The following is a 6,672-nucleotide window of genomic DNA, read 5'->3' on the forward strand; positions in this document are numbered from 1 at the left end:
AAGATAGTAGGAAGGGAAAAATGAAGGGGGGGAAATCGGAAGGGGAGACGAACCATGAGAGACGATGGACTCTGAGAAACAAACTGAGGGTTCTAGAGGAAAGGGGGGTGGGGGGATGGGTTAGCCTGGTGATGGGTATTAAAGAGGGCACGTACTGCATGGAGCACTGGGTGTTATGCACAAACAATGAATCATGGAACACTACATCAAAAACTAATGATGTAATGTATGGTGATTAACATATCATAATAAAATAAAATAAAAAAAAATACCTTTACCCTCAAGTCTGAAGAATTTCCTGTGTGGTCATTAAAACATTACATATTCATTTTCACATGATTTTTTGCCTGCTTCCAGACAAGTATTTCTTGGGGAGCTCAAAAGTTTAGAAATAGTAACCTGCTCATGGTAGCACTTTAGTATGTATACTATAGTACAATTGAAGGAAATCGTGCTGTGTTTTGAATGCCTGGCATCGTGACTTCAAAAGCAATAACAATATAATAGTTATAGCAATAATAGTGGTTACTCATGGAGAGACAGTTCTCTGCAAAGCTCTGCGTTAAGTACTTGGAATATATCTTCATCCTTGTTCACCCTCATAGCAAATGTATCTGTCGATACTATTATTATTTTTTTAAGATTTTATTTATTTGCGAGAGAGAGAATGAGAGACAGAGAGCATGAGAGGGAGGAGGGTCAGAGGGAGAAGCAGACTCTCCACTGAGCAGGGAGCCCGATGCGGGACTCGATCCCGGGACTCCAGGATCATGACCTGAGCCGAAGGCAGTCGCTTAACCGACTGAGCCACCCAGGCGCCCTGTATCTGTTGATATTATTAACCCAGTCTTACTGATAAAACCCTGAGATGTACCGTATCTTGCCAAAGTTCATAGAGAGATGCCCATGTGGACAAGTAGGGCTTGGAACTGGTTTCTCTAACTGGAGGCCGGGGAATTTTGTCACGGAGATCTTGTTTTCCATTCTACTGCCATCACTTATCAGTGTGAACTTTGGAGTGTGTTTCCTCTGTAAAGGGATAATCATATTTACTTCATGAGGTTGTTGTCAGAGTATGAAGGGATACTTTCAGTGCCAGGCACCCAAACAATGGTAGGTTATTTCTGCCTCTATCCTTACCAGGACAGGAAGGGAATCTTGGGGTGGGGAAAGGGATTGCCCCAAAGCACCTGTGCAGAAGAATCTGGTAACCTCACCCTGCCCCGACACTCTCTTCCACTCCAAACCTCTTCATTTCCATGGGTCCTTTGTAAATAAAATTAAGACTGTTCTCTAAATCCTATCAGAACTTGAGATAATATGTGGCTAAGTTATGGGAGAAATGATGTTGGGCTATCCTCTACAGTATCACTTAATAGGATCTACTCCAATGCCCTCTTCATGGAAATCCTAGTAATTATTTACCACAGGTGCTTCGTCTGCTTCTTGTCATGGTGAAGCTCACCTGAAATTAGGCAGAACCAAAAACTAGGAAAAGACTTTGACAATTTCACCCCACATGTCTATCACTTATTCTAGTGTTTACCAACTCTTTTTGTTGAATAATTTTTATATGTATTAGCTTCAATTTCCATGCCATATATACAGAAGATGAAAGCATTAGGAAGGCAATAAATACTCCGCAGAGGTGCTTTTGAATCTTTTCACTAAAATTGTTCAAGAAAACTTTAAGAAAAGTTTCTACTGTTATGTACATAAAAAGACTGATGCTGGTGTACTCAGCCCTTCAGGGATATTCAGATATCTTGAAGTGCCTGACATTCTCAGGCAGATGTCAGGATGGCTGAAAACCTTATGGCAAAAATGCAATTTGTGGTATAATCTAGATTGTTCTGAAACCATTTAAATATTTATGCCTTCCAATATGAAATTGCCCCAAATCATTGCTCTGTGTATTGGAGAGAATTTGGAAGAATCATGCATATCTGGTGCCATACTAATCCTATCTCAATGTAGAACTAATATGTAAGGGCATGAATAAAATAATACTTCATGTAAAGTAAATGTAGCAACACCAGTTAGGTGTAGAGAAACAAAAAAGAAAATCCTGAAAAGGATTTGAAAGGGTCTACATGCATAATAATCCTAAGGCCAGAGACTAAAACATTTTGGAAAGGGTGAAAGAAGAACACTGAGTGCATAAATGTCACAGCAGGTGTTTCTAGATGTAGAGAATTTTAGAGCCAGAGAGGACCTCTGAAATCATCTAGCCAACCCTCTCGTTTTACAGCTGAGGAAAGAGGCCCTGATGCTACGTCATCTGCTCAAGATCACAGAGCCACTTACTAGCAATGCTGGGAATAGAATCCCGGTCTTCTCATTCTTGGTGGAGTGCCTTGAAGTTTAAAATTCCAAGGAGTTTAAGGGAAGGGAAAAGAACCCAGGGAAAAGGATTTGGGGCATGAGGGGTTGATTTCTGGCCTTGTCAACTTCTAAATTCAGTCTTCTTCTAAGTCCGTATGAGGGAAATGATACGCCATCTTCTGAGTATAACATAGGAATCAAATAGCAGAGTATTTATCTTGATGACTGACTATCTAAAGAGGCCTGTGGCCTGAGATAATCTACATCTTGGGTCTAAATGCAAAGAGAAAAGGATTTTTAATTTAGTGGTTGAAGAAAATCTGGGGATAAACGTTCCAACTTTGCCTTTAGCAGGCGGTACACATTTAATTTATAGTTTTCATCTGGATGATGATCTCGAAGCCTTACAAAGCAGTCATTTATTTAATCTCTTTATGCTATGACAACTCTGACTGTGTATGAGGCTGGGTGGCTTCTGACTTCTGGTTTGTATAATTTTTTTTCTGTCCCTTTTCTTCTACTCTTCAAACATATTTACTAGTAGAAAGGGTACTGTATTTCTATTTTCCTTGGCAAGGAAATGGAAACAATTGGAAAAGCGATGACTTTGAAAAACTGAACTCATTCTTACACATACTAAAACTTAGAGGCTATTATAGGGGACATATTTAAAATTTACCTTCTTTCTAGAATAATGTCTTTTGCAATTTTCAAAATACTTTATGATACATGATCTCGGTTGCTTAGTAGAACTCTTCTGGACTCTTAAATTATCTTCCATTCTTTAGGGAGAGGTCTTGGGCTCTCCAATTAATGTTCCATTTAACAAATATTTGTGAGCACCCACTCTGTGCCAGGTATATTGATGGATTCTAAGGCCCAGAAGAAGAATAAGACAAATCCTTATTCACAACAAGCTTGGTCAACGCTGACAATTCCTGAAATGTAACCTGTGGCATGACCGCCCACATCCTGAGTAGTCCACTACCCAAAAATAAACTTACAAACAAATGTAAAGAGCCTCTCCTCCTAGTCCCCACAGCATCCCATCAAGGGGACCATAATTTAGTGTTAACTCCCAGCCTTGTTGTTCCCTGCAATCACTCAGAGAATTATAAACAACAACAACAACAACAAAAAACAAACATGAAAGCTGGAACCTTCCCCCCAGACTTTGGAATCAGGTGATGAGGCCAGGGTTTCTTAATTTTTACAAAGTTCCACAGCTAGTTCTGGCAAATTGGGTCCTGTGTTGTTTTAGTCCAAGAATGACAGGGTTTGGATTCTGTCTTAGCAAAAGCAATATAATTTTGAAACCGACAAGAATCTGTTTTGGGTTATAAGATTATGAGAGTCACACACAGAATATTAGACCGTCACATATTTAGATTGTTGTGTTTCAGCGAATGTGCTCTTTTCCCAGTGCTGGATGCTTTCCCCCTAGAATCATGGGATGCTGGCTCTCTCTTCTATTCTGAGGGCTGGTGGCATGTCAGAGCTTTTTGCCAAGCAGATCTGTCATGGGGCTTACGTACAGGCATTTCCAGATGACAGAAATATTCAAAAGAAACAGTCTTTAACTGTTCTTTTTAAGTACTGGTCTGTGTTCTGAAGAAATAAAACAATAAAACATTTTAGGAGTATGGGTTTATATTTAAAATTAGAGATAGATTTTGCTTACTGTTCTCAAATTAGTTTTTGGCATCTCATTATATTATTTCCAGATTCTTGACTTGGGAGTTTTGGATAATGATGACAAGAAAATCGAAATAGTAACGGGACCCATTGTTCTAGAGCTACCTCTTATTCCAGAAAAGGACCTCAGGAATGCCGGTCCACCACAAGAGGGCCACCCTGAGTCATTTCTCCCTGGGAGGAAGTTCTAGCAGTAAAACAGGGCTGAGAGAGAGAGAGAGAGAGAAAGAGAGAGACAGAGAGAGAGACCCTTTAGCCGGTATAATTTGAAGACACAGCAATAAGTCCCCACTCCTTTCCCGACCCGCCTTCCTTGGGAGTTGCCAGCCCACCTGTATCTTCAACCAGAAGTGTTAGATTTATCATCATTAGGTATTTCCAGTTTGTAATTGTCTAATAACATTTCATTGACAGAGGAAGCAGTTACTGGCTAGTCCCACCCTGGCACATAATAGAAGAGCTAGCACACAGAAAGGACTGGGAAGAACAAATAAATATAGGTAAGCTTTGACTGGAGCTTGGGAAAAGAATCCGTTTCATGCGACAGGGTGTGGGGAGAGGGAGGGGAGGAGATCAGAATGGGAGACCGTCTGGGTGGCTGCTAACCATATGGGTTGGTGCCCGGGTGAAAAGAAAGGCGGCATCATGACGTGGGAAGACTATGGTAAAGAATCCAAAGATGCAGGTACAGACAGCGAGGCCCAAAGCCACAGTTCCAGGCAGCTCTGTGAACACTGTGATCAGAGCACTCTGCAGAGCCAGCCAGACCCATGGCCCACACCGAGGTCTCTTGGGAAGTCCACATGAGACGAGAACACAGTACCCCAATGGCTGTCCTCGGCCCTCACACCATATTCTTTTGTTGATGCTGTTGCCATTGAAATATTTTGGACAGGAAGAGTCCCGCGACTTCATTCTTTCTTATCTATTTTGAGTTTACCTTGCTTTTCTGAATCCATCTACTTTCTACAAATATCAGGACTTTGAACAAAGAGCTCGTGATGTACAAGGCTGGGGAATCCTAACTTTCCGTCAACCACTTCCTTTGGCTACTTCACAGCGGGTATTTTCACTATCTGGAGTCTGAGCAGTTAGATTAAGGCTAAGACCTCCCCATGCAGTGGCTCTGGTCCCTCAGCGGGTATGCATTTTTTTTCCTTCCAGGTAAAGGAGCTCAGATTCCTAACAGTCACCTAAAATCCAGAATAAACTAATTCTGCTGACTTGTTATGTTACATTCCACCTCTGAAGTTCTAAGTGACTGATTTAGGCTGACACATAGCTTGTTCTATTTAAAAAGTCGAGCTCTGTTTTATCTGTCCAGGAATTCATGATACAGAGGAAATGACATGGATTGTGCAAAAGCTGCACATATTCATGAAAAAGAAGAAAGGAAATTATAAACTAGATGCTAAACTGAGTTTTCTGACTTTAAGAAATAACAGACTCTATAAGGTATCTAAAAAAAAAAACCTCTTAAATTCTCTTCCATTACTAAGCCATTTGAGCCTTTGAGGCCAGTGGACAAACTGATGAGCTTCTCTCTGCCCCTCACACCCTCTTAATTTTCAAAGGCATAGATTAAGAAGGTACTTTCAACATGAATTTAAAGAGCTGAAGTGCTTTCACAGTACATTATGTTGGACTACCTCAGAAAGGGACAAATGTTATTTGCTAGGCTTTGATAATGATGTAGCGAGTCTTGTTTGTTAACATAGATACATAAGCAGCTCAACTCAAACACTCAGCAGAGACTACAGAAAATCAACATTGTAGGACAGGTTTTCTCACTTTCTGATATCATCCTCCGCCACTTTCACTTCAATCCTTACCTCCGGTTAGAGCATCTGACCCAAAGCATGACAAGCAGATGAAAGTGGGCTGGAGCTCTACAGGAATACAGCTACGAGCAGTGCATGAATATTTGGAGTTAGGGCTTCGCTACCAAACTGACATACCAAACTTCACTGGCAGCTGATTAAATAACCGTGTCGCAACTCTACCACACGGATTGAAATGAAGGTTGCAGAATGCAGGCCAATACACATTCCAGGCTCAGCACTGAATTTTCCTTTGTTTTATGAGTTTGAGTCAGTTATGCTCAAAAATAGCCAACTAAATTTTTTTTCTTAAATCCAGGCCAAATTACCAAAGACACTCCCTACACCCAAGAATGTGCATGCAAGGGAATTTTCTACAATGAGGTTTGGTTTTTTTTTTAATTTCTCTTCAGTGTCATGTTTAGTTTTCAATTAGCAATAATCACACCTCGGATAAACCTCATTGGCTACAATACTGCCACTGTGCAAAGCTTCAGTGTCGTGTTTAAATAGCACAGCTTCAAAAGTACAAATAGGAGAAAATTCCTTGTCTCAATAACTGGGGGACTTTGTTCTCTCAATGGACAAAGAAACCTGGGTGTTCCTCTTTTAGAAATAGCTTTGTACAACAAAGATAAAGCAAGTAACAGGATCAAAGGGGAGGGGAAGAAGATACAGGGGACGCTCCTTCCGAGGTCTTGAGTACCATCTTTGTTAACTTCTGTTCCCACATCTATAGTCTGTGATGTAAGGGAGAGATGTACCACAGACTGTGGGTACCCATAGCACAGCCTGAAGTTCCAGGGAGAAGGCAGCAAGGGGCAAGGTTGCT

General features: G+C 40.9%; 1 pseudogene; it reads right to left on the reverse strand.

The window, feature by feature from the left end:
* Window positions 1-6,251: 6,251 nt before the first annotated feature.
* Window positions 6,252-6,333, reverse strand: LOC115938853 (U4 spliceosomal RNA; annotated as a pseudogene).
* Window positions 6,334-6,672: the final 339 nt, after the last annotated feature.

Source organism: Leptonychotes weddellii, chromosome 8, assembly GCF_054177405.1.
Source record: "Leptonychotes weddellii isolate Sample4059 chromosome 8, ASM5417740v2, whole genome shotgun sequence".
NCBI lineage: Eukaryota > Metazoa > Chordata > Mammalia > Carnivora > Phocidae > Leptonychotes > Leptonychotes weddellii.